Source organism: Ahaetulla prasina, unplaced genomic scaffold, assembly GCF_028640845.1.
Source record: "Ahaetulla prasina isolate Xishuangbanna unplaced genomic scaffold, ASM2864084v1 Contig446, whole genome shotgun sequence".
In the NCBI taxonomy this organism is placed as follows: domain Eukaryota; kingdom Metazoa; phylum Chordata; class Lepidosauria; order Squamata; family Colubridae; genus Ahaetulla; species Ahaetulla prasina.
In genome coordinates, this window is record NW_026682227.1 from 1 (window position 1) to 8,140 (window position 8,140).

Genomic DNA, 8,140 nt, shown 5'->3' on the forward strand with positions numbered 1-8,140 from the left:
CTCCTTATATATCCTGTGATGACGCCCTCTTTAATCTTCTGAAGCGCGGGTCAATCTAGGCTTGATTAGTATGATTATCAGCTGTGTCTGAAGACGTAGCCTGAGGAAGGGAGAAATCAGGGGATGTCAGCCTCATTACATCTTCCGACTTGCCTAGTTCTGGCTCTTGGAGCCGGGCCAAAGGAATCTGTGCTTCTGAGGTAAGCCTTACCGGCCCTTCCCCCTCACTCTCGGAGTCACTTTCGGGCATGGGGCCAGGTTCGGGGGCTGGAGCCAGAACAGGAGTTTCAGTTTCAGTTTTACTTTCACAGCAGCATTTTTTTATTACAGAGCAGTTAAGCTAAACCACGGCCAGGCTCCTTCCTGTCTCCTCCTTCCTCACAAAGCAAATACTGTTTCAGTTTCCAAACAGCCCTCTGATGCTAAGGTGTTCTACTCCCCCTTCCCACCTGAAAAGAAATCTGTTCCAAATGCAAAACACAAGGAGAGGAGTTTCAGTTTTACTTTCACAGCAGCAAACGGGATAGGATAGGGGAGGCTTTTATCAGGCAAGCCTGAGGGAGAGAAGGGGGATAGGATAGGAGAGGCTTCTGTGGGGCAAGCATGAGGGAGAGAAGGGGATAGGATAGGGGAGGCTTCTATGGGGCAAGCCTGAAGGAAAGATGGGAATAGGATAGGAGATGTTTCTGTGGGGCAAGCCTGAGGGAGAGAAGGGGGATAGGATAGGATAAGCTTATATGGGGCAAGGCTGAGGGAAAGAAGGGAAATAGGATAGGCTGAGGGAGAGAAGGGGAGAGGAGAGGCTGATTGTAACTACTCATTAATTTTCAAGCTGTGTAGATTTGTCAAGCCTGATCAGATAGTTTTGTAATGGATCACGGGTATTGCTAGTAAAATATATTATGCAGGTATACCTGCTTACTTCATAGAAGATCCAAAATTCCATCTTCACTCTGAGATGCATTTTAAACTGTGTTGCATTCTAAACTGTTTCTTTCTATATACTTAAAGTAGCTTCCATTCACACTTTTTATATTTCGCCAAATATTACAAACATGTTGGCCAAACACATATCCCAAAGATTATCAAACTAATGCTTGGTATCTAGAATATATACCACTGTACATTACATTGTATGATAACTGTAATGTACAATACAGTAATACACTCAATATAAATCTTCCTGGATAATTTTAGGGTTAAGGCTGTGAGATCTTATAGATTAATTCTTGAAAAATCACAGTCTGCACATGCTTCTGGATTCCCAGATGGCTGCTAACTTGAGAAATACTTTTGTTCTGTTCATGCTGGTTCTTTGTTCCCAAAAAAGATGAAGTTATATATTGCCCAGGACTGATTTCAGAGCGGACAGATAAAAGACTGCAAAAGTCATGTACAGAAATGTTGAATACTTGCAGTCCAATTAACTGGGGACAATTTCTTTCTTTTATCTTAGCTCACTGTTTCTGGTGCATTTCTATACTCAATTTAAAGGCTAATCATTATCTTTAAAGCCCTAAAATAATTTAAAGGGCTTTCTATTTTAAGGATAATTTCCTGACACAATTTGAAACAGAAAGACAGGGTGCAAATTAATATATATACATATTGCTCTTCCTTTCTCTTGAGATATGAAGCTCTGATACCTGGGAACATTGAATATGCTGTACTTTATCGCAAAAAGCTATATATTTTGAAAATGAAGAAAACTAGAGGTTTATGAGGTATGGAATGCATTTAGTATCTTCATATCTGTATGTTGAGCTAGGTTTACATTTTACTGACCTCTCATTTCCGTATTCTTAGAAAACCAGAGAAATATTGGAAACTGACACTTCCACATAAGCTTCCCCCCTTAAAGGAACCTATAGTGTTGACAGCTCTTCCTCTGACTGGATATCTTGAGCAGGTTTTTTTTTCTTCTTGTTATTTATAATAAAATTTAAATATTTATTTGGATTCTAATCAGTGTTAGCTATATTTATACACATTTCAAAACTAGAACGACCTTTCTCAAACAAAATGGATGATTTTCATTAAAATGTTTCCTATTCATTGGTACACCTTTTTTATAATTTTGATTTTGAGACTAGATTTGATTTGTGATGCATAGAAATGTGCCATATATGTCCCAAAAGACTCTGTGATCAAATCAAATCTGCATATTTATAATGCCAAATAAGATAATTATACATAAATATTTCCTAAGTCACCTAGGATTTAAATTAGCATACACTAGGGTCACCGCTGCTTGGCAATCCTGTTTGATCTTCCACTCAAATTAGTCAAGTCTATCCAAATTTCTGAACTCTCAACAAGTAGGGACGCGGTGGCTCAGGGGCTAGGACGTTGAGCTTGTCGATCGAAAGGTCGGCAGCTCAGCGGTTCGAATCCCTAGTGCTGCTGTGTAATGGAGTGAGCTCCCGTTACTTGTCCCAGCTTCTGCCAACCTAGCAGTTTCGAAAGCATGTAAAAATGCAAGTAGAAAAAATAGGGACCACCTTTGGTGGGAAGGTAACAGCGTTCCGTGCGCCTTTGGCGTTGAGTCATGACAGCCACATGACAGCACTGGCTCTTTGGCTTTGAAACAGAGATGAACACCGCCCCCTAGAATCAACAACGATTAGCATGTATGTGCGAGGGGAACCTTTACCTTTACCTATCCAAATTTCTGAACTCTCAACAAATACAAATTCAGCTCGTTTAACATATGATGATGATGATGATGATGATATTATCCATTAAGTCATGTCCAACTCTTGGTGATTCCAGGTCCCTCCATATCATTTGATCTTGCACGACTCTGGCTGGTTTCAGCTTTAATGGTGCCCAGCCACTTCTATTCTTAGATGGCCTAGTTTCCTTTCACCACTAACTCTTCCAAACATAATTGCTTTCTGCAGTGAATCTTCCCACGACGTGGCCAAATTAAATGAGACATATATTGTATCTTTTATCATACATCTAAAAGTAATTTTTTTTAAAAAAAATCAAATTTTAAGGTGCTTCAGAATCTGTATTCGGTCCCTCTATGAAGCTCAGTATCAAGCCATGTACATTATAAAGCATATCAATGAAATGAACTCATTCTAAACAATTAACATTAAAAATATTTTATCCCAAAGGGTGTGGCTACAGCTTTAATAAAAGCAATGAATGCAGTTGGTTGCTTAAAGCCAAAATTTCCATTCCTGAGTGTGAAAAGGACCGCTTTGCTATTCATAGCCTATCATTTAAAAGGTAAAGAAAGGAAGAGAGCATTATTGTTACAAAAATTTTGTTATTTCTATATAGTTAACTGTAGAAACATTCAGATTGAGCACTGACATCAGAATTAATCCAACAAAAAACCTACCCTATTTCCCCTAAAATAAGACATCCCCTGATAATAAGCCCAATCGGGCTTTTGAACGCATCCGCTAAAAATAAGCCCCCCCCTTGAAAATAAGCCCACCCCGAAAATATTCAAATGCATGCACAGCCGGGCCCCACCATTTCCTCTGGTTAGGTTAGGGAGGAGCCCTGTCTTGCTCCACGTGCCCCAAAATAATAAGACCACCTCGAAAATAAGTCCAAGCGTTTATTTCGGGGTTCAAAAAAATATAAGACAGGGTCTTAATTTCGGGGAAACACGGTATTAATAATTTTCCTGATAGATAGAAAAAGAACATTCTTTTCAAGTAGTTATGTTCCTTTTCCAGAAGTTATTTTTAATTTTAGTAAAAAATTTTACTATATGAGGGGAGGAGAGCAGGAAAGGATTTGTAAACTTATACAGAAACAAATGGTTACATTAGTTATGTCAGTGTAAATGCTGACTTCTAAATAGAGAGATGCATAATGAAAGCATCATATCCATACAGGAATAATGAAACAAAGGAACATTTAGGCAATACCAAATTCATAATATGAATGCTAGGAAGCAGACCATTAAGGGGAAAAAAATAATGCAAGAGGTAATCTAATGCAGAGTTCCCCAACTTTTCCAGCTTTGCGAACTGGAGGGGGAGGGGATGGTTCTGTGTGAGTGGCTGGCATGTAAATGGACTGCGCATGCACACACTCACCCACTGCTCGCAGAAGTGGGGATGCACATCTGCACTCACCTGATGTTTCTGTGGCTTAGTTGAAACAGCTCATTGTCCACTAATGGGCCATGCAACCATATTAAAAAATATGGTTGCACATGAAATTGATAAGAAGTAAAACTTGTATTTATCTGAATCTGAAAAAAAATTCAATACCAAACAGAGAATTGAAGGGAAAAGAATTTCCTCTTGGTTTTACTGTATTTTTTTCCTCCATTCCAAGAGTTAAACCCAGTATAATTTGATTAGATTTACTTGAACAACAATTGCTTTTGTTTTTATGGTTTCGGTTCATAATTGTAATTTAAAATTTTTTTTTATATAGATTGCATCTAAAAACTTAAAATAAGAGCAGCAGTCTAATGCCTTTAAAGGTGAATTTTTAGCCTGTTAATGTGTAAGGTGGTATGGAGAAAATATCTGAAAAAACAAGCAAGTTGAACTATTTTTATTTCTTATACTCATTATCCATTTTTCTTTACTTCCAGCAGTTTTCTCATAGCAAGACCTCAATATTAGAAGTTACCATTACAGTAGCTACTGTTGTAAATTGCCAGAGGCTGGTTTTCCTAGGAGTACATGGATGCAAATTTTAAAAATAGTTAAATAAACATCTAGTGAGATATTGGGAACCACTAAAACATAGTATGTACATGTATTCTAAGCAGTGGTGGGTTTCATTTACCTTTGCTACCGGTTCGCTTGCACATGCGCAGAGTGTATTTGCTTCTGCGCATGTGCAGAGTGTATTTGATTACATCCGGGCGGGTGGGTGGAGCCTCCCACCGTCACTGCTACCAGTTCGCCCGAACTGGGGGAACCGGTAACAACCCACCACTGATTCTATGTGACTTTGGATATTGGAATAACAGTAATGTGAATTCTGAAATATGATGGTATTTAATTTTTTGCAGCATATAACCCTAACAGCCCAGACTATATACGAAAGAAGTATAAAATGAAGTTGGAACGGTTCATAGACCATTGTGAACTTATCCCATACCTAGGCATCAAAATGACAAAGAAGTACAAGGAGCCTCAAAATCGACCTATTGATTTTGATCACAAGTTACAGACTTTCTTGTCTCTCAAAGATGTGGACCCAACTTCCTATTAGTGTGAAATATTGCAAAAATACTGGAAAGTGATATTTTCATATTTGACTGTTAAATTAAACATATATGGTTGTTTATGTGGTTGGGGTTTTTAGAACCTGCCTAACTACAGAACAGATCAGGCTAAGCTCATGTCACTGGCTTGTTGGAAGTCTAAATAAGGCCGTACCGTAGTTTCCTATAGTTTGCAAAAGGCACTTTGTAAAACTGATAGTGTACAAACATATTTGTAAATTGCCCTATACTTCTAATTTTGCAAGGAACTTAGTAAAGATTGTTTTTAGTAAGTCTACTTCTCAGAAAATGTGTTTATAATTGTGGGTATATTAATAGTCTTCAGTGGTTAAGGATAGAACTTCAACTGCTGTAAGCTATTTGTTAAATCATTATTGTTTGACATTACTGTACTTAAATATTTAGTGTGTTGATTTAAATATAAAGATCTGGGATAATTTGAGATACTATGAGATATTTCATAAATTTGAGATAATATCTTGGCTTTCAGTTGTTACTGTAGTGGTTTAAATTTGTTACTTTTGTTAACTAGTGAAATATTAACTTCTATATGTAGTTATCTGAAAGAATCCACATTCAGGTCATTGCTATTGTTTCTTCCACACCCAGTCCTAAATAAATATGAGTAATTGCTTCTTTTTACACTTTTGAATAATTTGAGAGTAATCTCATTCTACTGTGTAAGTCCTTTCAGCAACTCTGTAATACTAAGCGCAATTGAGCAATACAGTCAGTTGTATATTTTTGCCCTATTTACCCTTCCTAGAATGGAAAACTGAAAAAATTCTAAATGAATATTTATTATAAACAATGCCTTTAAAAACAGTGGTTTTTCAAATGGCTTTCTTAATACTGTGTTTTCCTCACTTCAGTGGCTAATCAGATTAGCAGTTGGTATAGACTTGTCTTCAATGAGATTGGTGAATAAGGTCTGTACCATTTTGGCAAGCAGAGGCTCATATAGTTGAATGGTCTTCAATTCAAAAATAAATCTTCCATAGGAAAAACCAGACGGCATGAAGAAAACATTATCAGATATTTCCATTTGAATCCTGAATATTAGCAATTATTTGACTTCCCCTCCAATCTGAAATAGTAAGGTCAACACAGACATAGAGCTCTATTAATCAGTACTAATCAGATTTAGGGGTCAGTCAACTGAATAAACCATTATGACTGTGTTGTAGTTCGTTTAATCATAGTCTACTCAATAAAATCAGTATCAATAAAGGAGAATATTTGTAGCTCACAGTTGAAATGAAGGTTCCTCAGAGCTTGGTTGTTTTCTTGCAGATGTTTCATTACCCAAACTAGGCAACATCCTCAGTGCTAGTGGCACTGATAAAGTTACCTAGCTTGGATAATGAAACGTCTGTAAAAAAACAACCAAGCTCAGAGAGCACCAAGGACCCTTCAATTAGATCAGTTTATGTGTTTGTCCAATACACCGAGCCATAAGCTAACAACGACAGATTTGTGCAACATATTAAGCTAAAATGTCAAGAGCTAGTTTAATAAATTGTTAATTAGCGAATGGCTCAGTGCTGTTTAGTTGTTGCAGCACTAGCTGAATTGGCAGTGAAAACACACATAGCAGTTTGAAGAACTTTCTCAGCCGTAAAGAACCATTCTGGAGAGAGTCACAAATAAACAGCAATAAAATAAAACCTGTCTGAAGATACTTGGCAAAAAGTAGTCAACAGTTCAAATGTATCTTAGGGAACTATATTTTCAGTGCAACTCAGATACCAAACTGAGAATTTTTCCAAAGATCGCAGTGTCAACAGTTGGGAAGCACTTTGCAATTATCTTATGCAACTATTCTTTTCATTTGTTTTCCTCAGTAAAACAGTAAAATGTCCTGAATGGCCATGATGTCAATCTGGAAACCATTTTAAGGGGAGGAAATCCTCCCCCTAAAATGGGAAAATTGGAAGTTTTCCTTTACTGCTTTACTGCTACCATTTCGGTTACAAATGCCTCATCGAGAAAGGGCCGTGGATAGCTCAGGCTGTTAGGAGCCCGTTATTAGAACACAATAGCCTGCAATTATTGCAGGTTCAAGCCCGCAAACAAAATATAAATTTGCATTGCCCCAAACTGATCATTTTGCTGTTCATGTTTGCCACTCAATTTCAACAGTGCTCAAAGGAGGCTCAGATCAAATTCACATTCTTACCAATCAGTCGTTGGGTTTGCAGCAATGATGATCTTCTGGGAGGGACTAGAGACCTAAATGATTCTTCCAGCTCTGATTCTGGAAATAAAATATATTACTAATTCCAGTGGTGGGTTTCAAAAATTTTCGCTACTGGTTCGGAGGGCATGGCTAGATGGGAGGCATGTGACTGAATGGGTGTGGCCAACTTGACATCACTCACACCCCGCCCATGCCCTCTCAGTCACATGACCCCCCCCCACTTAGCCATGCCCACAGGAAAAGGTAGGAAAATTTTTGGAATTTCCACCTATCTACCCCCGCTTTCCCTTCTCCAGTCACATCTGTTTCCCCTCCTTTAGCAGCCCCAGCCCTATCCCCGCTTTCTCCCTCACCAGCGCCTCTTTGTTCAGGCTGCTAACCTTCCACGGGGGCTGGTCCAGAGTCCGAAAGGCAAGCTGACTAGAGTTTTCAGTGGCCTCCAGCCAGCCACCGCTGCTGAGAAGTATCTGGCAAAGAATCCTCCGAGCCCCCACCTCTTTGAGAGCAGCTTTGCAGCAGGCCACTGAAAAGTACTGGAGGTTGCGGAAAAAGCTGCTGCCGTTGCCACCATGTTCTTTGCATATGCGCATCCCATTGGACTTGCAAGGCAATGGGATGCAGGAATAACATGGCGGCAATGAACATGGCAGCTGATATGAGCAAGCGGTGACGGAGGACCAGTTCAGGGCATGCCAGCTGGCCATTGCTACCGGTTTGGCAAT

General features: G+C 38.8%; 1 long non-coding RNA gene across 1 annotated transcript; it reads left to right on the top strand.

Moving 5' to 3' along the window:
- Positions 1-1,820: 1,820 nt before the first annotated feature.
- On the top strand, positions 1,821-6,663 carry LOC131187354 (uncharacterized). The gene is made up of 3 exons (XR_009152527.1): positions 1,821-1,909; positions 3,126-3,240; positions 5,003-6,663. It is a non-coding gene; the product is annotated as an uncharacterized LOC131187354 (long non-coding RNA).
- The last annotated feature ends 1,477 nt before the right edge of the window (positions 6,664-8,140 follow it).